The 25756-nt window shown below is 40.3% G+C and overlaps 1 protein-coding gene across 5 annotated transcripts in view; it reads right to left on the bottom strand.

The window, feature by feature from the left end:
• The window catches only part of ankrd11 (ankyrin repeat domain 11), a 111244-nt gene that overhangs the window by 74353 nt on the left and 11135 nt on the right, over window positions 1-25756 (bottom strand). For all 5 annotated transcript variants that reach the window (XM_067587244.1, XM_067587254.1, XM_067587235.1 and 2 more), the window contains exon 2: window positions 7617-7697. The gene's annotated coding sequence lies outside the window, so the exon portion shown is untranslated. The remainder of the gene's footprint in view (window positions 1-7616; window positions 7698-25756) is intronic.

Genomic DNA, 25756 nt, shown 5'->3' with positions numbered 1-25756 from the left:
AATCAAAACATAAAAATTTAAACAACATTAGAATTGAATAGTAACCAGAGGGTGACACTGACTGACAGCCAGACAAAATCAGACCAAAAAAAAAAAAAAGAAAAAAACAGCCACAGACCACAAACTGCAGCACACATTTTCTTTCTAGCTAATATCTCCTTATCTACAAGCATGGACGCACATCTTGTGCTTCCTCTTGGCTCACTGAATGAGCTAGCAAACAAACATCCTCCAGGGAAATGACATCCGTTATCAGAGTTAGTTGACTAGTCAGCTGTAGTATTTTGAACAGCTTAAAAAACTTACCTACAAAGCTCAAATGTTCATCTAAGATGTGAAATTGTGTGGGTCATTTTTCAATGCCTGTCCTTTGCTGGTAAGCTACATTTACCAGGGCCAGTTTGTTTACATTGTGTCTGTGTGCCTGCCAGCTCAGCTGTCAGTCAAACATGTACATTGGCCTGCCCACTCAGAAGCCAGGATACAAGGAGCATTTCTGATATATCTCCAAAGACATCTTCCTCCTTTCTTTTGGATTCGAGAGTTCAATAAAGGCTTATATGGAGGTTGATGTGGATGATTTCCAACTATATTTGTGCCACAGACATGTCACTTCTGATGTGAATTTTGGTATATAGGATTCTCTGGTTTCTCTGATTACAAACACAGTGAAAATGCATGTAAAAACATAACGTCATTCACTTCTAATGCGCCTTCCCAACTACCTTCTTGACACTCAACTGTAGTGAAAGCAAAAATGGCCCAGAAGCATCTTCTGTAATGCCGTGTCGATACTGTTGTATATTTGGCATATACCTGTGACACTAAAGCATTCAAAAAAGTAAGTGCAAAATGCATATGAAAACTAGTTCTGAGCCTTAAATGGAATTGCGGATCCAACCGTACACAGCCGGACAGCTGCAAGGAATCAAAGGCTAGAGCATAAAGGGAGGGGACAACAGTTTGCAGCGTAGCACACACCCCCATAAAAGAGAATGTTGTCACTAAGAGGAGAGGTTGTCTGATGAAGGAACACCTGGTTGGGGAGAGGCCCAAACCTGCACAACCCTCAAAAGTTATTTCGCCTTTGTATTGAAACAACACGGCCTAACAAAGAGACCTACTCTTATACACTATACTGCGCAGGATTTGGGATGGCAAAGTAAACATAGAAAGACTTGTTAAGGCTGCTGATGTTTAGGTGTGTGTGAGAGAAGATAGAGACAGAGAGAGAGAGACAGAGAGAGAGAGAGAGAGAGAGAGAGAGACGGGTGTGCAGACTTACAGTGTGTCAGACAACAAGGTCAGCCCATCCCGGGAGAGGTGTTGGCTTTCTAACAGAGTACAGCTACTTGAAACCAAGGTCACTGCTCTGTGGCTGTGAGAGGGACAGGAGAGTGGGGCCAGACAGGGACAGGTTTGCCACATGGCTCCGTGTAAAGGTTTGATGTGTCGTGCGGGCCGAATGAGTGTGTAACCCTGTGTTTCGTAGGTGCGTTTGTGTGTGTGTGTGCGCGTGCCTTTAAATTGATGGAATTCAGATTACTGTCAGAAAATAAATAAATAAATGACCGAATAACATATCCACACCCATTCAAGGCAGAATTTCCTGAAACCAGATGCCTTTCTGACATAAACAAATCAGAACAGAGTCCATTATCGCTGCCATTATGGCTAGAAACTGTAGAACATGGATGGTAACTGCTCTCTGCACTCATTCAACCATTAATAGCCCTTTGCATGGTTTTGACTTGCCTTTCTAGAAAACAAGCCTACTGAGCAAAAGATTAGAGCAAAGTTTCCCGTAGAAACCTGACACTGTCAAACGTACGGTTAAGTATAGCAGTTCAAACTAGCTGCTAATCCAGATTGAGCACTTACTCTTATTGATGTGGTGACATAAAACTATATACGACAATGTGAATCCCTTTTTTTATATCTGTCAACTGTCTAGAGTTTCAGTCACGGGTTGATGGGGGCATTAGCAAGGCAAAGAAAGAATAATGAGACGCTTAGTTGTTAAATCCATATAACCTCAACTAAACATTGCGACATACTTCTGCACAGTCACTTTTTTTAGTTATATACTTAGGATATTACGAATACCATTGGTACAAATACCAAACAATTCAAGTAAACTATGTTGACAAATCTAGGAAAGAATGAGTCCTTGCTGGTTTGATTCCCAGTGACCCACTGAAGCCTGGAAAACATATATAAGATTTATATCTGTCCACACCATCGACAACATCCAACATTTTTATTTGTACACATCATCCACAGTGGCTGAATGACGGCTGTTGGATGCGGTTGGATGAGTGTTATTGGATGGACAAACAAAACCAAACTGTGTAAGGAGGGAGGGCTACTTCAATGTTATCTTATCCTCCCCCACCTTGGACAAGGGCCTAGCAGCTCTAAAATTAGCCGTCACATCTAAACACAGTCTTTGGTGTAGAAGCTACTCTTTGATGGGAACTTGGCTCCTGGCTGACGCACTGAAAGCACACTTTAGCCCCTCTCCAAATGCAGAGATGAAGCCAGGATAGTATACAAATGCAAAGTAGAGAGTTAGTCCTTGACTGTCCCCACTTTTACATTTACACTGGAAGCTTTTGGATGCAGCTCTTATCCAAAAAGACCTTGATGAAGCCCAAAACAACAGTATAATACATTTTAAATTACAGATCATCGATATTATGAGTAGGGTGTGGAATTACATTTTTTCATTTCATTGTGATGGTGTCATAACAATATTATTGTATTGTGTTCTTGTTTATCATTATGAAATGAGTGATTCAAGAAAACTGTACTTAAAAATTTACAATATGGGACGTACTGGTGGTTCACCACAGGACCTTTGTTGCATGTCACACCCCTCTCTCTCTTCCCATGTTTCCTGTCTGCATGTCTACTGCAAACTATCTAGACATTAAACGTTTAGCTGATCAATTGGTTAGTTGTTAAAGTCTTATTATCCATTCCATTTATTCCATAGTCTAATGTACTGTAAATTGATTGAATATGGAAAAATATTCAACTGAATCTGTATTTTAATCTGTTTAAAAACAAACAAACTGAGTGCTCTAATAAGATTCTTATGTGGATAAATTGTACACATGTGACGAGCCACAACAAGAAATAAAGCAAGTAAAAAAAGAGCCACTGTACATATATAAATTCAAAGTTTAAGATGAATTAGAAATCCAGGAAGAGAAGGAAGCTGGTATAATTCAACAAGGAGACTGTGATTTGAAACCGGCTACTTTTTTTTTTTTTTTTTAAAATACAGGGTTTCAGGCGATGATGGAATAAGTAGATAGTAGAATACATGGCGACTCATAGACCACCAACATCATAAAGCAGCGGTGAGTCTAAATAAGTCTAACCACCAGGTACAGATCCTGTTTGTGTGTGCGTGTATTAACATGTACTTAAGCTTGTGGAAAACAGTGCCTGGGAAGCAACTATGACCTCCCAGTGAGAGCAGAAAAAAAATATATCTTGATGAAAGGAAACCAACATCCTGTGCTCGTGGCTGTGCAGAGATAATATTTTTATCTATATTTGTTTAACCACATTATTTGTATTTAGATGTAGACAACAGGAGGAATCTGAAAATGTTATTTACTGTATAAAAAAATCTTTTTTTTTTCTTTTTTAAAATCATTGCCAATAAGTTTTGCGATGGCAAATCAGTTTTTGGGATCTAAAACTATTTGGTATGAAATAGTTAACTGCATGATAAATATTAGAAAATCATACATATCCGCTTTCATCAACAAAGATATAAATAACCAAAGGCATGAGAATTTATAAGCAATACAAGATGTCCAACCTAAACTTTTGTACTGTTGCAGTACTGCGTCTGTGTATGTGACATGCAATCAGCATTAAGCTAACTTGTTGCATGATTCCACTATGATTACAGGCGTACTATTAAAATAAAATATCTTACAAACTAAATTAAAATCAGAAGAAATAAACACTTCTATTACACACATTATTTGAACTTTGATATAGAACTTGGGAACATTACAACTGCTTATACTCCTAATGACATGCATGCGTCTACTGGTGTTGAGTCCTTCACCGTCCCTAAGGAGTGAATTTCCATCTGTGGGGAAAAAATCCAAAAAGAGGGCAAACCTATGTTGCAAGATGATGTACACAGAACAGCCGCCATGCACTGCTATTTATCCTTTTCACTCACGCCTACGAGTTACCTCTGCTCGCTCAGAGTGCTAACTGGTCTGAACCTCCATTACACAGAGCACACTGGCCTCCCACTCCCACCCTACTAACAGTGGCAGACTGCCAGGTGGGGAAGAGTGTGTATGTGTGTGTGTGTGTGTGGTCGAGCTGCACAGAACAGTGGCACAAAAACACAGAATTAGGGAATACTTACAAACCATTACACAACCTAACGGACCTGAGAAATTCAACAGTTCTATCACTCTTCAAATGAACTCTACCCTTCTGTGTCACCGCTGTGCATGCTGATGTGGAACCCCTGGGCGGGCAGAAAAGCATAGTGCTGCATTCCCTCACTTCCCATCTCCCTGAAAATGTACGACCTATGGCAGACCTTGAATTCCTCTGCCTAAGATGTAAGCTCCCTGCCATTCAGCTTGCTATTAGCGTATTTCTCTGCACTCCATGCCACAGTGCCTCGCCTGTTCCCTGCAAACAGACTCCTTCTATACGGCATCAGTATGCAGCCTGCCTGAGGGGGAGGAGGAGAAGCAGCAGAGGGGAGGAAAAAGGGAAGGTTGGGAAAACAAAGCCTCTATAGTCGTCTCTCCAGCCAGGCCAGGCCGAGCCGCACTAGTGGGGGCGAGTTATGTAATGTGACTGGCAGGGCCCACTTCCCTGTTCATAGCTACCGCGCACACTAATCCACACTAAGGAACAAGCCTTGCTTTGGAGGAAGAGGAGGAGATAGAGGGGGAGCAGAGAGAGGAAACCAGTGGAGAAGGTGTGATTACAAGAATTTTAGCCTTTCATCTGCACCAGATCAAACACATAGACACCTCCCCTCTGAGCTCCTCCGCTGAAAGATAACAGTCAGAATTATATCGGCATCGCTGATGGATGGCTACAGCATAGAGGAGACACCACTTTCACACAAAAAGTTGTGTATGACATGCGATAATGAAACATTCAACACTATTTGGCTACTCATACAAGACCATTTACGTGTCTACCTTTTATGGTAAATAAAACGTAGTTATAATTCACACAACCCATAGATCCATAACTGTAGTTTCACACACACCACTGCTAAACTATAAATTTATACCAGGTATTTATATATATTTAAAGCAGCTGCTGCAGACGCTCTGGTCTAGTGCTGGGCCTCTTTCTTCAGTCATGTTATGAAAACTTAATGCTTATTATGCAACAGCTTTTTCTACAAATCTTTTTCAAGCCTCTCTGCAATAGAGCATAGAGGAAAATATCAGTGAGAAGGCTACTAGTCACCACTAATGTCTGCTACAGTAGTACATTATAGTCAGTGGAATTCACCCTGTCATACCAAAGCAGAGCATTGTCTAACCCACATAAAACTCACGGAGGGAGCAGATACAAACATAGATATGGCATGAGCTTCATGCAGCTGAGAGGAAGTGGCAACAAGACAGTCTAAGAGTGAAAGAGAAACACAGAGAGAGAAGAAAAGGACAGTGATCACCAGGCACCTCAGTCAGTTCTGCTAACCAGGAAGGCCAGGTGGAGGATTTAAAGCAGTTAAAAATAAAAGTCTGATTCTGATTTACTGAGCTGCTTGCCTGGAAACCATGTGACTGGCATCACATGAGGGGAGGGAGGAGGAGAGTGGTAGAGAGTATGTCCGTGTGTGTGTGTGTGTGTGTGTGTGTGTGTGTGTGTGTGTGTCCAGCTCCCGGCGCCCATAGGCACAGCGTGTATTACACTCCTGGCACCATAATAAGCTTTGTGATCAGTTTCCTTGGTTTCCACTGACAGTAAGCAGATATAGGCAGCTCGGGGAGGTAAACAGTAGCAGCTCTTGCTGGTGCACTGCCACAGGCACAGAGACACAAGAGAGGCTGGTGGGAGGAGTGTAAGAGAGTCAGAGACAGATGAATTTGTGCAGAGGAAGAGGGGGATGAGCCAGTGATGCAGCTGTTGGTGTCAGGGGCATAGGCAGTCCAGCCACTGATCACTAGGCTGCTGATTTTTCTATTATTAACATATTCTGTGGTTTTGTGGTTCCCAAACGTAATACAGTACATCTCTCCTATGAAAATTTGTCTCTTGACATATTTTTAATAATATGCTACAGAAGCATCAAGGTTATTTTGCCTTTGTTTTTAAATGACACAATCAAGAGACACACCCCTACACAACCATCTATTCTCTCAGTGAAGTGGTTGTAATTTTGCAAAGTCCTTCCCTAAATTTCAAGTGTATGCTTTTTTTTTTCTTTTTTTTTTTATATACCCAACTAGGACTGAAATCTCTCTGCAGTGAATGAAATCCATGATTGCAACCTTGAAGCTTCATTTCTATCTTATCTATAAATCATGTTTCAACATTGGCAAGGCCGTTTTTTTCCCTGCTATAAAAGGCAGCACGTTTGCTGACAGAAATTTGAAGTTATGTCCTTCATAAAGCTGCGGCTTATATACAATGCCAATAGTTTGATCGGTGTGGAACTCTGCTTGTATGGTAGGTAAACACTGATTTTGTGACATTAAGATGTGCTATAAAAGTAGCCTTGTGCTCATAATCTAAAATTTCACATGATCAGGACTTTCAACTTCAGTCACGTTAACCGACAGGAAGGTGTATTTGTGTGTGTGCAGGGCATAGACAGATAGAGGTAACGGAGGGCTTTTGTTGGACACATGCTCGTTCTGCACTACAGAAGCTGTGACCTACTTTTCGGTCTCTACCACACATACACACACACACACAGCCTCTGACAATGGGACAGGAAGGCAGAGGTTAGGCATGTACTAAGCTCCGTTCTTAATACATGCATTCCAGTGGATAGAGCTCAATGCTGATGTGCTTTCAGCCTGCCTGTTGGTACAAGCAACTCCTGCACACAGTCTCCTGCATGACTGACAGTACTACATACTGCATGACTAAGTGCCTGATGCTTGTAGTAAGTACACAAATGTATATACAACAACACTCACGAACAGTCTTTCTCTACATTTTTTTTTTTTTTTTTTTTTAAAGAAGGGAAAAAACAGTACACTCACTGGTGGTTACGTTTAACAAAAGGTACATAAGATGCCTGATGATGCCTGAATTTACTAAGCCCAAGAAATTACAAAAATTAATACTGTCAATACTCCTCATTAATATGATGAAATTATGTAACAAGATGCTTGAGAGGGAACGAAGGTGCAAATGTGACTATCCTTGTTCTCAAGTTGTCATGTTCACAAGACTGCCCAAACATATACACACACCATAATGTATCACATACCATATGTTATGACGCCAGCACAAAAGGAAAATGAAAAGCTAGCAAAAAAAAAAAAAAAGACTTTTTAAGAGTGTCTCAGTGTAAGTGGCCTTCAAACCGACCAAGTACCAGCTTGATAGTTATATGTTCAAGATGTTATTTGTCAACATACCGATTCCATGGCTGTGGGAGAATGTCAGTGGGCTAAAATCCAACTAGAAAAACAACCTGCTGCTCTGGAGTCCACAGAATCCTGAAAAACAAGATGAAAACAAAAACAAGTATTAATTACCAAGACAGCACAAGCAGTTTCACATTCCTTATGACATATAGGTATTGGAGTGGATGCAGAGGGTTGTGTTTCTCCTCCCAGGATCACTTCTACCACAGTTTGCTAGCGAGCTGAGAGGCCTGTGAAGGGTCAGGATACAGAGGCAATTGGCATTCACTAAGGTATTTTGTCCTCCTTTTGTTGCCTTGACCCAACATTTGGCACTCCAGACCTTGCCTTTATCCAAAACAACCCAACTCTGCACCCAGTCCCTGGGCTCGAATGTGGCCATATACCACAAACCTGTACTTTGCTTTGTCCTGACGCTTATGTCCCAAACCCATACCACCCCAACCAAACGGGATTATGCATCTAGATTAACTGATATTAAATCTTCTGTTATTTACCTATCGATTTACCTGCTGATAGCCCCCCCAATATGCATTGATCTATGATCTATTTGTGTGGGTAATTTAACTTAAAAAAGTATGCTTCACACCATTCGGAAAGCTTCCATAACTTCCATAAAATGTCAACAATGGACACTTTGGACAACTAGATGCTTATTCAATTGGTTTTGTATTGATTCTTGCACACACATATCTGATTTCACTGTCACTTGGAACAAGTGGCTTAGACTTTTATCGTAAAAAGTAGAGCTAAATCATCATGCTTCTCTTAATGTGTTCAATTGATCACTCAACACATTAGCCAGCAAGTCACCCAAAGTCTATTAAATTAAGGTAAAAGGGGGAGCATCAACCCATCCTTGGAAACGTTTGCCGTTTATAAAGCAACAATTAACACATTTTCACAACACAAATAAGATTTTTACTAACAGATTCCAGATCTAAATCTAGGTATGCACCAACATTTTCTCAACCAGCACCAATTTTGACACCCAAACATAGGGAACCACAAAATACAAAGCACCAATTTGATACCGGTCTTCCTTTTATGCCCAAATTTACAATCTGTGAACCTCACTGTGTGGAACTGATTCTTCATTCTTCCATATGTAAGGTGGTAACACAAGTCTTAAACTTCTTAACCATAGGTGGAGAAATTCACACATCAACATCCGGTTTATAATTATATTGTCTAGAAGATTTATAAAAATATCATCAAAATGCATCTACCTCACTCACATCACTTCACATCACTCATAAAACCATTGAAATATTGATCTATGACATGAGAGAGAGGACTCCTGAAGTCAGTGACTCAGTAATGTCGGTTACGCAACAGTGTCTAACTAAGTTAGATGGCATTATGTAACATTTGCCACCAGTCGCACCCAAATAAGTAAGACTGCAGCGGAAAAACCGCTGAGTGTATTGAGCTTAGTTTCCATATCTGGCCCACCAGAAGTAGCCAAAAGGAGCATAAGACAACCGAGCCCAACTAGCTCTAGCCCAGCACTCCAGCTCTGCTCATGTTCCAGACCTTCCTGGCTGGTCGCCCCTGTCCCCTCCCAACTATGAGGACAAGGGTTTATCAGGATTTAGGAGGCGGGACATGGGAGGATATTTAACAGAGGCCCAGTGTTGGGCTAAACTGGTAACATTCCAGTGATTGTGGGACTCCCTATCCATTTGAACCCACATTTGTTCCATCAATCTGGTTTTAAGGCATCACAAGAGGATTGAAGACCAGCAGTCAGTGGTAACTAGCTGTCAGGTTTAACACCATTTGAAAAGACAGTATCTTAAAGTGCTTGGGAACTGCATTTTACCACACAATCTATATATACATAAATGTGTAAGTGGTTATTTAGTATTCATTTTAGTGCTCCACTACAGGATAACATAAAATAGGACCTGTGTTGAAGGCTTTACAGGATAGAAAACAAAGGCTAGTACAGGCAGAGTGGCAGGTGGGTGCGTGGGACAGGATTAAGGCCAGACCTCACTGGGATGGCCTAAGTGGTAAGGAGGATGATGGTTAGATGCGTATTTGTGTTTGTACTGTAGTGGAACCTGTGGGGCTTTCCCAGCGGGAAGCACAGGATTGAGGGATTGTAATAATCCACCCAGGAAGCAGAACACTACCCTCCCAACAGAGTTTTGGATAGAGCAATACAAGACAATCCTCCTTGATGATCACCTACAAAAACTGACAAGTGGCGCAGTTTTAACCAAGAAATGTGAATTGTGTTTGTGTATTTGCACTGAGAGCAAATACAGAAATGTTTGTTACATAACATAAAGAGACGCTAGCAAGCAAACCGTTGAGCTGAAAGAATAGAAACCTGGTACTACAGTACAGTGGAAAATTTCACACTGAGGACAACTGTCAGAAGTGGGGGTGGAGGGGAGGGGGATTATTCTTAGATGCATCGTGATGCAGATGCGATGTTAGTTAATGACGTGAGGTTGACAGAAAGAAAACGGCTGCAAGTGCAGTGCAGCACCCGGACAGTCCACAGTGCGCATAAGCTAGAGTTATCTTGTAATTCATCTTCACAAAAGGCAGCGGTTGCAAGCAAGTTCTGATTTAATGTCTAAATAAATTACCTTTGCAAGGCAAATGTGAAGTATATTGTGAACTTTCTATGCCGTCACTCAGAGACTAGTAATATTAGCACAATGGTGCAACAAACTTCAGCAGTAACAAACAAGACAGGCTGAACAACACACAATGCAGCATTATACCAACTCTGAGGTGAAGAAAATACACCAACTCTGAGGTGAAGAAAAATAACTCTGTGCTCAGTCTGTTTCACCTCAAAAACCATGCGCCCGCTCAGCGTGTTGTACAACGATGGCTTTCCCCGGAGCTAAGGGTGCAGCAGAGAGGCTGCTCTCCACTGCTGGAGACATGACGTTAATAACAACACAGAGGAGCACTCCGCCTCCCCCTCATTATGTTATTCTCATACAGGCAGGAGACTGTAAAATGCTTTCAAATTAATTAATTCACTATTTAACGCAGTTAATTTTTAAAAATAAAAAGGCTGTGGACCATTTATCTTAATTGCCAGTTTCATATTGTATTTCAGTGGAATAAGGACACCAGTGAATGGTTTGGTACACAGAATACTGGAGCAAGACACTGACAATTGTGCCCCCTTTTCTATTCATTCAATTGAGAATCGATTCTGAATCAAGACTCGATTCTGAATCGAACACCAAAGAATCAGAATCAAATTGAACTGTGAGATTCCCAAAGATCCATACCCCTACTAAAAGAATAATCAACTAAGTCTCTTGTCTGCTCTTTAGAACACTTTTGGAAAAATAGTTTCCTGTGTGTGTTTAAAAATGATAATAATATAATAAATAATAAAAAATTGTAACTAACACACTGAAACAACAACTAAAACACTGAGGCCTAGTCCAGTTATGAAGGGAGCCTGCTTCCACAAAGTCTGTTCCATTGTTATGCAAACTATTTTTCCACCTTCAATCTCTAGCCACTAAGAGCTTGCTTCAGTCCTGTGTGATCCTCAAGGAAAATCAGTAGTCCTGACTGTTCATGATTAAATAATTTATAATAATGAACTGTCTGGCTCGTGTTTGATTCCAAAGTTCAGCTTGATCATAAATCTGCTGTGGTTTTCACATTTCGGTCTTGGCTTCTGCTTGACACTTAATGTTAGTAGCGCAACATAAAAGTTGTGGAAGGGCACTGAGCAGCATTTGTCGAACAAAGCATTAATCCACTGTTAATCTGGAGTCAGATATAAATAATTTGCAAAATCAAAACAAATGGCAAAAGAAAGTTACCTTAGTGACCCATAACAATTGCAAATGTGTAGATACCAGCTGTACAGTTGAAAGAACATTATTCAATAGGTGAAACTTTTAAGTATAATAGAGTTTGAGATGAACACATTGAGGGTCTTTTGGTTATTTTTGATAAATTTCAATATTTGAGCAGAAATAGTTGCCATGATGTAAGCAATTTACACATCAAGATATTTTTACTAGCCATGGGAATTACTACTCAGTCTGTGAAAATATTTGTACCATTAAAGGGGGCTTTGCCTAGACCTTGTGATTGCACCAGGGTTAACTGGTCTTGGACCTGAAGACTATCATTTTTTTAATACAAAGCCTGCATTACAAACTGGGGTACATGGGGTATCAAAAATGTGGGTATTTAACAGGCAGGGGAGGTCTAATCTCTCTTGAGATTGGCCCATTCCAGGGTCTAAAAGTCTGTTTCTGCTGCTTTGATTTTGACCACTCTTTTTCAAAATCTGACTCTACTTAGTATCCAGACTTTATAAAGCACTAAAGTGCTGGCATATTCTTTTCACAGTTGCCAAAGCCAGTTACTAAACCGCATGTCTACAAAATGCTTTTACATGCATAACCATTAATTGAGAAATGTATATGCCATTGTATGCCTCTGGACATACATATTTCAGCTGCAAATGGTAGGACGTGTCAGAACAATGTTTAGGAAGTAATTTCCAACTAACTGACTATGTTTACAGGGCTGGAGTAGTAGCGCACTGGGTGGCATTGACAGCCTCCTTAGTAACGGTTGCTTCCTAGCTAATTAGCTTTGACTAAGCTACACCAGGAGAGAGGGTGACACATATGTGTCCACTGGCACATATATTTTCAATATAATATATGTAATATTTTTGTACAAGGTCAATGCAGTGGACCTGATGAAAAGTTTAAAAGGTCAAACAACTTCCTTAAGTTCAGCTCCAAAAAAAAAAAAAAAGCCTTATGTCAAAATGCCTAAATACGGAACTGAGGCCAAACATACAGCATTACAATGCTAAATCACAGCAAACGCCTAGTTCTGCATCACCATGACAACGTGTCTGCATATTTAATTCTTTATCTGCATGTTTGCTATTAGCCGAAATATCAGCAGTGTGTTTGAGAGTGCTTAAATACCCCCATCACATCATAGGAGATGTTGCAATATATTGGTGAGGAACAGAACAATTTGTGAGTCACAGGGCAGTGAGCCGGCACGTGTGTTGTCAAAGCAGCTGCCCTACAAGCTCTTCAAAACACTGCTGTAAGTGAGACCCACCCTGGGTTTAACAGTGACCTTCAACAAGAATCAGAGGCTGCCTTTGATGCTGACGGACTATGACTGCAGATAAGGATAAATCTCTTCACTGGAGCTCTGAGAATGGCACTGTACTAGAGCGACTGAAACACTTGGTTGCAGCAGAGCAGGACCTATTGCTAGTTGAGTGTACTCGCCTAACCTACAACATACTACAATAGCTGCATCAACACTGCACATGTCTAATAATTATAATCTACCATAACTAGAGCCCCATATGTGTTATAATGACGGCATCTGGCTTATAAACTGAGTTGATTTGGTAAGGTAGAAGTTGGATATTAATTGAAAGGAAAGGTATCTTTGCAGTTGAGGTGTAAAAGACAAACCACAACAAGACAGCAGACAGATAACAAAACAGTCTGGTGGGCAAAAACAATAGAACAGGGAGAGTGTTGGTTATTGGGAATGTGTGGGGAAAATAAATTCAAATAAGGATGATGATTATTTTCCTTAATTCGGACTAAATTCGCTAATGCCAAAACACGGATGTTAGTTTTGGTTAATTTTGCTTTCGATAGACTGACACCCATTAATCATTAACTAACTGGTTAATTTTTAAGAAAAGTTGATGTAGCTTTCGTTTGTGAGAGCTGTGCAGCAGTCGGTGGTCAGACCTAGCTTGTCTGCCTTGGTTAGTTTGACTTTTAGCTCATCCTTCTACACCTCAAAGTGTTTTCAATGCATTTAGTCACAGTAGCTCTTGATGGCATAATGTACTCGGGCTTGAGGTAGCAAACTAGCTCTTTCAATCTCTCGCGCTCCACCCACACTGATTGCCAGCATATCGGTCTCAATCATTCCGCATACCAACTGGGTGATGGCCTAATAACAAAGTAACACCTACATTGTTATTGCAGATAAACTGAAGGATTAGCATGCTAGGCTAACAGTTCGTCAGCCTTGTGACTTTATATCCAAGCCGTGAAGTCTTTCAGAGCACACAAACACTATAAACACACCTGTCACCTGCCCAGCATGGTGCTGTTAAACCGGAGACACTGCAGCTACACCTTATTTTTATACAGACTATGTGGTGGTTAACAGATTAATGGTTAACTGTTGACATCCCTATGCCCAAAAGTCAATTCTGTGTAATAACATTAGTTAATAATGTCATATTAATGGAACAAAAAAGGCGGAACTCAACAGTAAGTGGAGCATCTGGACAGTGTACAGTGCGCAAAAAGGCAAGTGTTTGGACACAATTTGGATATAATAACTCAACAATTAGATTTGCATACAAAGGTGAAGTATTTAATGAATACTTCGTAACCCTAATGATAGCAGAGCAGAGCACCGAACTCCATGTCACTGTCTGTTTGTCAGATATCAAGACCAGTTAGCTTAACGGTTTCATTTAATATTGCAGTTCAGTGGACAAAGGACACTGGAGTAAGAGCCTAAAAATATTTTAAAAATATGTCTATTTATTGAATCAAGACCTGGTTTTTGAAAGATTCCCACCCTTAGTTGGTTCTGTGAGGATGATCAGTGATGACACAAGATGTTTGTGTGCATGAGCAAGTGCAGGAGAATACCCCTGGGTACGATGGGATTAAGGAAGAGACAGGAGCTCTAATGCTGGCTTCAGGACACAGGCATCCTTTGTCCTATTTCTCTGTCATTTGGCATCTGATTACAGGGAGAGCTTCCATTTCCACAAACGTATATCATTGCTCACTCTATATGGGAAATCTGGACCGAGAGACAGACCCCCTTATAACACAAATACACAAGTGTGGCCCCTAGGGCTACAGAGCACCTCTCTAGTCACTCCTGTGTCTGGCTACCCTATCAGAGAACAGATCAGAGCCAGCAGAAAGGCCACCTGGAACAACAGCACTGACCTCTGTCTGATTTCATAAAGTGTGTCACAGGGCTCGTACATATCATGCAGGGACACTCATTCACGCTCACACTGCAGTCTTTGTAGCACAGTAGATCATCTCTAACAAAATACACAGGCTAGCAGAATTCTGTGGAGTTCATATGCAGCACACATTAAACACTGGATTGTAAATGTTGGCACACAAAAAAAAGACTTTGGTAATATTACATTTACATTAGCCTGCTGTCCAACCAGTGGCAATGTGGTAAAGACAAATACGATAACACCAATCAAAATTAGTCTAAGCCCTTACAGAGGCCAATGATCAAAGGAATCACAAACCTTTATTATCCATATTGTTGATCTAACAGCTTAAAACTGGACTGCAAAAAACAATACAATTAGCTGCATTAATGTAGGATTTCCATCACAGCCATTTTGTTTTGCTTCATCAAAATATGGCTAGAATGGTGATCAGTCTAAAAAGTCTAAAAGTGGAAAAAGAAAAAGAGCAAATGACATGATACATATAATGAGCATTTTAAAGTTAAAACAGTTTCTCTTTCATTGTGACAACCCTCTTACTGTAAGAGTGCAAAACCATGTGTTAAAAATGACCCATCGGACTGATAGAGGGTGCGGTGGCTACAGTATTTGTGAGGCAGGCTTTCACCACAGAGCTCAGTAACGGTTATTGCAGTGATGTTGATGATGAACCCACCCCTATATTAAGTCTGAGCACTAAACCAAATAAACAATAGGAAGCAACAGCAGCTCAATATAACAGCCTGGGTTCGGCCTGCAGTATGTCAAAGCATCAGGTATCAGAGCTTATTGTAATATCTTCACTAATTAGATTTAGTCATCTGCTCTCCTATGTGCAAACACTGGAGGGGAAACCTGACACTGGAGGGTGTGGGGAGACAGCTGGGGGGAGGGTGGAGATGGGCCAGGGGGGAGGAGAGAGACATAAGAGAAAAAGAGATGCACACCACACCTCTCCTCTTCAAAAACATCTACATTATTGATAAGGCCTGGCTTCTGCAGGGAGGGACCACAGCACACTGATCCTCCACATCTCCGGCATGAGCAACCAACACAGACAGCACGTTGGCAACTTCATCAGAATCAGTTTATCCTAAGACCAAACACTCTAGAGCAGGATGAAGCACCAGCATAGAAGATGACAATGAGAGGCAATAAAAGCAAATGCAGGGGAGAGGATGAGAAACAGTGAAGGTAGGAGCAAGGGGTTAGGGAAAAACCTGTTTAAATAACGATGACAAGGTGAGTCTGTCAGATGGCCGGAATTGGTGAATATCAGTTGAACAACGAAACAGCTAAATAAAAGTCTGATACTAAATGAAGGCAGAGAAGAGAGGCGAGGAGGAGGAGGAGGAGAAGGCAGGGGATAAGGGCTTCAATGAGAAGGCAGCAGCAGCACTCCTCGTGACACAGTTAGCGACAGCGTTTTTTTGTTCAGCACAGCCATGCCGCGGCAAGCTCAGCTCACATTCTCACTCGCTCAGCCCCCATTACTAAGAATCTTCTGCTGTTGTCAAGGTAACAAGCTCTCTGGACTGGGGGAAAAAAAAAAAAAGCATTCAAAAGATATGTCTTTTCAAATGATGGCCTCAACCTGAAACTTGCATGTGTTCTTAATAAACAGCCTGTGCAGTGGAAGGTATCTTCAGCTTGGCTGTACAACAAAGAATGTTTTTCCATGGATTTTAAACATTTCCACCATAAAACACCATGAGTGTTTTCTCTGATGTAGCTGGACTGAAAACGAATGACATCAATGACAACATAGTAGCTGGAATATTTATAGTGATGCTATTCAGATGTGCTTCTTTGAAATAATATGACAATATTTTTTATTATTATCAACAGCCCCAAAGCTAAAAGATGTGTTAAATGTTATAGCATATTATAATGATACACAACTCTTTAATAAAGAGGATGTGGCCTTCTTTATGATGGCAACACATATGAGGTCACCGGTCCTGCTGCATGCCTGCTTATCATTCATAGGAGCGCAGCTGAAGTGAAACACATGATACATACAGAAACACCCCCCCTATCCATTTATTACTCATTATTCATTACCACTGCTACAGCAGCAAAGAATAAGCCAACAACACCTTTTATATAATGAAAATTGGTTATTAAGTCCAGGCCTCATCAACAAGACAACAGCTCAACCAAAAAGCCTCTTGTCCACCAAGTACATCTTATCTAACTGGGTAACTGGGTGAAACATCTATGGGATTGCACCTCGTTATTGTTCACAGGGATTGACTGACAACCATGCAAGTCATGCTCATTTATTACCACCAATTACATGTTGGTCTAAGTGAAAATAGTGTAATTTAGTTTTATTTGATAGCACCATTGTACACAGAAAATTGGTGGAAAGCCTAACTGTATCAAACTACCTGTAAAATATGATTATTCTGAATATACATGCACAAGCAACTGAACAAGCAAAGCGGCCCATATTTTAACTGAAAGGGATGGTATAATCATTACTGTTTTAATGTTTATAGCGAACAGTTTACCACATAATGTGTTTCTGTATACCACATATATACCACAATGGGTTTTTCCTCTAGCTGCAGCAGTTCTTCACAACTGAAATTACACAAAATGGTATCTTATCAGGAGAAAAAGTACCTACATCACCACAGTGACCAACCAGTCCACCATCTTGTTTTGTTTTTCCAGAATTGTAGCTTATTTGGAACCACTGTAAACTACAGTCTTCTTGCAGATTTCTCCTTTAAGGACCTCTGATTATGTCAATTCCTATTATAAGTTTAAATCACTGTTTATTTGAATGTATGGCTTTACATCCTCTTTTCTGCTCTTTGGAATCTTATTATATATGATTATCTACATTTTCTACAAACATGTAGCACTTGCAGCAGTGCTATTATAGTAGTGAGGTCCAGAGCAGCTGCATAGACAAAACCTGAGAATGCAGAAGGGACCAAGTATGGACTTGGCCATTGAATGTATTATCTAATTAATGTCGAGGAAAGAACGAATTTTGATGTTATGACACATCATGTCTAAACTTGCCAAGCCACATCAGCAGCCAAACGATAAGCTATCAGTTCCACCAATTATTTGTATTTTTTTTTCAATACTTAAATCAGTCAATATATCCTTCATTTTATAAAAACCCAAACTCAACTTACAATAATATGAAAACGAGTAGCAAGCAAAGCCTCAGAGTTTAGAAGCTGTAAATTTATTTTTATTTCCAAGTTAACAAGTGGATTTAATAATTTACTTTCAAAATTATCATTTGTACATTTTCTGTCAACTGACTACTCAAACAACGCACCAATCACTTTTCTACCTACTGAAAAATAATGCTACCAACAGTTAATTCTGAGCTAACAATGTCACATAAACCCACTTCACTCAATGAACCTTCAACAATGCTAGCTTTAAATATGTGTGTAAAGTCAAAAAACACACTCACCACTTAGATGTAGGTCAACACAGTCTCTATCATTTTCTATGTAAACCTACACACTAGTGTCAACAAAGCTTGGTTTGGTGTGGGTGGACATGCTGCCCTGCAACAGAATATGCCACTGTCCTATTTTACAGAGCAGACACCAATGATGCTCCAGAAAAAGTAGCATTTCTTTTCAGATCTGCTCTCTCACACGGCACATCCCAACTATTCTACACCGATCTCCCTCGTCAGGTAATAAGGAAAATAACATAGCAAGGAAGAAGAGCCTTCTTAATTCTCACACTCGCAGCTGAAATGATGGACCTTAATACCCGTGAGTTGTCAAAGCACCCTTTTCCATTGCTTTAGTACATGACTATTAAATATGTTCAGGTAAGCACACACACATTTTGGCTTTTGGTTTCTCTGCACCTCTTTCCCTTAAGCACACACATCCACACACATTTGGGCTGCACAATTAATTGCAATATGATCACGATTATGCAGTCTTTGTATAAGCCGGGGAGATCTGTTGCATCAAAACTAACACCTAATTTCTCCTTTAGCTGCATCAACAAATGACATGTGTTACTGCATGTGAAACACTGTGTGCTGGAAGATGGGTCAGGACATCAATTTAAATAAAAATAAAGTGTGTAAGAGACAGTGCAGTAAAATGTGAAAATGAAAGAAAAAGCTTTTTAGGAACAAATATGTGTTGGAGTTGGGGAATCCCAACGATGGTGTATCCACCAACGGTTCTGAAAGCAACGCTGTGCTTGTACTGTACAAAAGTTGTGCATTATGCGGTGTGAAACTGGGTTCAAAGACAATGACAGTCAAAAACAGCTGCATTACTTGTGCAAGCACTCAAACATCCACAGCTAAAAGGCTACGGAGGCTCAGACTTATTAGTTAGCCAAAGATCATGACTCCAGTCACCACTGGAAAACAAAGGATTAATGCTTTGCTAGACCAATGCTACTCAAAGCTTTACCACACTGTTATACATGTTGTCCTACCTGCTCTAATGTTAATGTTTAGTGTCCAGCAGCAGTTGAGACAGAAATAAGAAAAATGCATAATTTTAAGGCCACAGTAGATTTACGATCAAGCTGAATAGTTAGTTTGATCATAGTCGCTGATAGTTTGTTTTTATTACTAAAGACTTTACCATGAACAGTGTGAGCTTACAGTGTGAGCTTAAGGATCCTTGAGAATCACACAAGACTGCAGCAAGCTCTTAATAACTGCTTGAGTTTGAAGAGCAAAAAAATAATTTGCCAACAATGGATAAAACATGGTGAAAGCAGTCTCAATTCATAACTGGACTCTTTGTGCCTTTGTGTTTTGGGGCACAGGTTACATCTGGCTACAGGTGAGCCATGTATTAGACAGATCCCACTCACATCATTCAGTCCTGCTCTATTGAAGGAACACAGCCAGGAAAATAAGGTCCTGTACTATGAAAATTAGAATAATACAATTTGTTTACTGTTAATCTGAAATGTACTTGTTTCTTGATTACATAATGGTGTCTCATTAGTAGTTTCTCACACGTTAACCTTTAATTGTTCATAGTATTTCCACACTTTGCTTGTTTGCTCCTTTATAACCATGTGCATTGTGCATACAATAAAAAACAAGAAAACAGCATACTCTCTCCATGATAGTGATACCTGCTCAGCAGTGTCTGGTGGACGAGTCGATTGTACATTCCTATTCATAATCACAATACTGCATATTGAGCCAAGTAATGGGATATGGCACTTCAGTCTAGTGATTAAATGCCAAATGTGAGCAAAAAAGCCAAAACTATACATTGTATGGTATGTTATATTTGAGTAGAAAAGGTTCATTCAATCACCTTGCACTTGAATATTCAGTGTTTTTAACAATGGCATTATACACAAGTGAAGGCCAGACACTGTAATTTGATTTTCTATCAAGGAAGCTTGCTCCGCCATTCAGCCTCACACATAACCTGAGCGTTTCCACAGTTCTGCCATTTGTCATTTTCTGTTGCCATGGTTGCAGTGAAAGACAGAGCTCTATGAATACTGGAAATGGAAGAGCCGCAGCACATGGTACATTATCGACATAAACACCCGCACATGCTCTAACACCGCAGAACAAGTTGACTGTGTTGATTCTGAATGCCTGCGGCTATCTGTTCACCCACACAATTCTCAGCCAGTTAAAAAGTAGGCATTTAATAAAACTCTCCAGCTGACACACATTGTCTCCACGCATATACTAAATCATGTATCCAACTACAAAGCCAGCTCTCTAATCCCAGGTAGGGATGTGAAACACAGATTTCTATCAATTCACATTTTCTATGTTCCTCAAAATACAGAGTGCTTCTTCACAGAGACTTAGGAGACATGCAGGTACACGGGCTGGCTAATGTCTTCTTAACAGAATATCTTGTTAACTCTGCACAAGTAATTCAGCTCGTTGCATGTGCGAGTGTATGCATATCATGCACAATGCCACTGTCACCTTTACAAGGAGCCATTTCAGACCTCCACTGTATTCTGCTGGGCTTGACTGTCGGTGTCCCTCTTTTCACAACTGAGCCAATGACACACAACCACGTACACACTCATGCACCTAAGTTCCTCTGACATTTCTCATTTCGCCCTCATTGGAAAGCTGCCTGCATGCCAAAGCAGGGTGTGCATGTATTACAGCAGTGTGAAACTACTGCCAAGGACAAAGAGGGGGGAAATCGCTACAGCAGTCAGTGGTTATGCATGTAGTATATGTTAAGACAATACAATCCTCTAAAAGAGGTGTCACTGACAGTGAGCATGCTTCATGACAACACTTTCTAAGGCTATCGGAGTATACTTGAGAGACTACTATCAACACTGACTGCCATTGAAGGCTGTATGTTTAAGTATACTATGAGCATACATACACCCACGCCGTGTGAGTGTTGTGTATGTTGTTTTTTTCACTCCGAGGAGGGAGAAAAGCAAATCACACAAGGGCCTGCTGCAGAGAGCTTTGATCTCATAGATGAAAAGAGTCATAGCTCCAGTCATAGCTCTGTCGAGCTATGTCCGCGCTAGGAGTACGTGCACACTTAAGCTGGAATTAAGCTTCTAAACAAATGTGCACAGGGGTCGCTCTGAGACGTTTACATGGCTGTTTCTTTTATACTTGTATGTAGTTTTTTTATGTTTCTGTCTATGTTTCTTATCTGCCTCTCGACAGGAATTGAATCAACCACTTGACTTACTTGACGCACAGTTCCGTAGAATATGTTGACATTACCCATAACACCTTTCTCTGTGTTTGTTTGAAGATGTTAACGTGCATCTTCATAGAAGCGTTATTCCAACATGAGCTGGTTAAATTCATAAATGTATTTTTTTCTCTTGGTTTCAGCCCTTCACTGCAACTTAACTTAAGAAATGGTCTTCAGAGTGTATATATCTTTGGGGTTTTCAGTATGTACGATGACGTAAGCTGCCCATTGAGGGGCTGGGGGGCAATGAAGGTAAGAGGGGCTTTCTGTTGCCTCTAACTTTCTCTGTGATTGATCATTTAAACTGTTGATACAGCCGAACACACAGTGCAGCTGTTGTCATTAACCTGTATTTCTGCTGATTTTGTTAGATGACTTCTCAATTACAAAATAATAATTTTATCACTGCAGCATAGCAGCTGGAGAATGACTGCTGGTATGGTTAGTGTATATGAGCAGCGATTATATCGCTAACACTATGTCGTACGTATTCCGTTGTCTGACGAAAGAAACAGGAAATTATGTAAATGAGAACAATGGCAGTGATGTGCAGTTTTGTTGTTTGGCAACTAAAAAGAGTATGAAGACAAAGTGATTCAGCCATTTTTCTATTGTTCAGGTATTTCTCTGTGGGCAGAGGTCTCTACAAAAATGACGTAGAAAGGCTAGTGTGTACGCAAATAGTTTTCACACAAAAACAGCATTTTACAAATTAGACTGAGTTTTCTAGGGCAGAACAATACAGAGACTCCAGTCTATGACCATTCAAGGCAAATACCCACTAGAAGATTTTTTGTCCAAAACCATGTCCCATTTGTTGAATGTAATTTACACAATGACACCAGAACAGTAGTAGTACTATTACGATACAGGGTAGCATTTTACAAGATACAGTTGGTTTGCGAGTACACAGGGCTGTTCAAAAATCATGTATATTTTAGTTTGGCATGATCTCTCTCTGTTTCTCACCTCAACTGACACATAAATAAGTGCTAGCCCATTTGCTTCCTAGTGGATTCAAAGGAGAAGCCTTTTTCTTAAAAAATAAAAGAGAAAGACTGAGGCATAAATATGAGCTTTCTCACTTGCAGCATCTTTAATAAACAACACTGGTCACCTACTGAAACACGGCACAATTGTAGAAATACACCTTTATATTTAAATGATAAGCAGGAAGCCTCTTGTTACCTTACACAAAGAAGAGAGGTCTAAAATCAGTTCCACAGCCAGATATACAGATTTGAAAAAGAAAGGAGTACTAGAGCATCATATCAGCACTCTATGCTGGCCAACACCCTAAGATAAGGCATCACAATCTACTACCGGAGAAAAACGGCTTGCTTACAGTAAGTATGCATATTTGGGACTACAGAAAAAGACCTGACATATAAAGTATCCTGCATTAGTTTACACAAAATGCAGCAGGCTAAAAGTAGAAAATCACCAAGGCTATCAGTGTGTGCACATAATTTACTATGATTTTTGTCTGAGGAGGAAACAAGGCAAACAGTCAGGTCCAACGCCCTTAGCTTCCTGCAAGCAGCGCTTCCTGAGGAACCAGGGCTACTGCATTGAGGTGGAGATGGGGGGAGGAGACTGTCAAAGAGTGAGGAGAGAGGGGAGACAAAAATATGAGGATGCAGCACGAAAGTCTACTGCTAGGCTCTGATATGTAAAGACAGAAAAAGCAAAAGGTGGCGGAGAGAAAGTGGAAGCAGAGAAGGAGGAAGAGGTGTAGGGGGTGGAAAGAGAGAGAAGAGGGGGGGAAGAGTCCAGCCAAGTGTGTGAGAGAGCAGCATAACAGTGCACCACTGGGCTGAGTTCAGTGGACGACCTAATCTATCCAAGAATCCCAGGCGGTGATATGATGAAATTTAACAGATATGCTGCACATGAGAATGTGTGTCTGTGCACAACAGCTATGTGGGGAGTGCAGATCCCATCATAACCACACCTTCATAAGTCAACTCAGACATGCAGGAAAAGTGTGCAGGGCTGGCAGAGCAAACAAGCAAGCACACAATACACCTTACTTCTTTTCATGTTGATGGACCTGAACCCCCCTTTGCTCTATCAACCAACCATTCCAAATTTAGCCCCTTATTACTAAATAATTAAATAGAAAACATTCATAATAGAACAGCTGGAGCTTTAAATAGATTTCAATTCTGGACCCTTCTGCAAGCGAAGGATTGTTTCTAAAAATGTTCACCAGGGATGTCACATGGCACACAAAAACAGATGCTACTTGGCTGATCAAAACCTTGAGATAATATTGAGTTCAGGAGGTATTAACCTAAACAGAGCCCCTGACAAACCAGGTGTTACATAAAATGCTCATGGCAAAGTATTTTAAAGCTTACAGGGAGGATGTTTTTCCATGATCCAGACTAGAGTATTTAATTGTGGGGCTCCAAAATCCAAGAATTGAGAGCTGGCTATACAAAAAGGAGGCCATTTCAATGCAGTGAGTTATTCAATACACTGTATTGTTTTTATGACAACAATGTTTGCAAACTGTCTTCCGGGATTGATTTTCTGCCATCATTGATCAAGAATGCAATACTTTTTGTCAGCTGACTCTCAATTGTCTGTGTCAAGGCTTCCCCCCAGAACAAAAACACAACAATACGGAAGACTTCTCAAAAGAAATTGTACTCTAAATGGTAACTATAATGTAAAGCAAGTTAAAGTCTTTATAATTTGAACTTTTTCTACCATTGTGAAATTTAATGGAAACCAATGGTACATCAAAGTGAGAGAATTGATTCAAAATTCTCAAAAAAAACAAAGAAAAAGAAAAAAAAAAGTTCTTCAGGTAAAGGACTAGCAGTAACAACATACAGTCTGTAGTCGACGTGCTTAAACAAGCAAAAACACTGGTATGATCCTTTAAATGTTCACCTTTTTCCAAGAAAACGGTAAATTCAAACAGGCTATGCAGTGATTGTGGGTGAGAAATGGCTTTGCATAAGAAATGAGGAGGAATAAAAGGCTGTCCTACATCCATGCCAGAGATTACACTGCTGGCTGCTGTTTCTATAAAAAGATTCACTGCAGGGAGTATGAGTGACACAGGCACACACACGCAACCACACACACACACACACACACACGCACACACACACACCCTCACAAACACACAGATGGGCACACAAACAAGAGAGTGTATTTATAGGGAAGAAGGTTCTAGTATCAAAAGAACTTTAAAGATCAGTGTCTGGTTAGCTCTAGTCACCCAATCACAGATCCCTGAGTATTCAAGCCTTGGCAGACAAACACAGTAAAATGCTGGAAAGATTATTGGTAGCTCCAGGCCAACTTAAAATGTCTTCTATATTTCCTTTGCTCCCATTTTCCACTTCTCATTTAGAATGCTTCCTTTTTGGGAATAAAACAAATATCTCAGTGAAGTATCTTCACAATGTGTGACATAGAGATACAGTGTGGATGTACAAGGCTTGATACAAAAGCCAAAACACGTACTGGCCTGTAGCTTTAAGAACTGCTCACTGTGCTGCCACATATTCAGGAGGGAAAGTCCCTGTACAGGCTGACTGAAGATGATGTGATTTTCCACTCTCTGCTGACTGTTCTGGTTAAACACATTGGCAAATTCCTGTCCCTGCACCAAAAAGAGTTAAGTTAAATTTTATTTTCACCTTCTCTGTGACTTATTCTAAATTTCCTATTGGACTATATGGAATTAGATATAATGCAGGGCTTCAACTTATGATTACTTTTATTACCGATTATTCTGTTAACCATTTTTTGATTTGTCAGAAAATTAACAATGCCTAATTGTGAAAAATGCTCATCAAAACATCCTTTTGCCCAAAGCAGTGTCTTCAAGTTGTTAGTTTTGTCTAACAATCCCAAACCCTCCCTAAGATATTCATGGTTTAAGATTTTCTATCCATTAGTGATGAATTTTAATAGTGTGTTTAATAGTGTTTTTTGCTAGCTAGTTGTTTAAATGCAAATTGCCTTTAAGGATTTAAGTGCGTGTCTGAAAGATGATGACAGATTCTCAGGTAGGGTTGGGCGGATGTCAAAGTGTTCAAACCAGTTTGATATTAAGCTTAATACTGGACCAGTAATACTGATCATTACCACTAGGTGTTGCATGTGACTCAGCTGCTCTCCAGTGAAACGTAATCAGAACCCATGAATGAGAGAGTAGCGGTACCACAGTCAGACCAACTGAATGACACATTGTGCTTTTATTTCTCACAACAATCATTCAACTTAACTTTTCTTTTTGGTGCTAAGGTGCTGTGTGTAGCTGCGGTGTTTCCAGCTGTTAAACCGAAAGACACTGTGGCTACAGCACAGCTATGCTATGTTAACGATGTTAGCCATGCTAACTAGCCGTTTGCCACCGTGCAGGCTGGTAAAATGATCCCTCGTGTCCCTTTGTATCCATGGGTTGTTTC

Source organism: Thunnus thynnus, chromosome 1 (genome assembly GCF_963924715.1).
Source record: "Thunnus thynnus chromosome 1, fThuThy2.1, whole genome shotgun sequence".
Lineage (NCBI taxonomy): Eukaryota > Metazoa > Chordata > Actinopteri > Scombriformes > Scombridae > Thunnus > Thunnus thynnus.
Note: the sequence above shows the minus strand (reverse complement) of the source record. Positions and strands in the feature narration are given on the sequence as shown.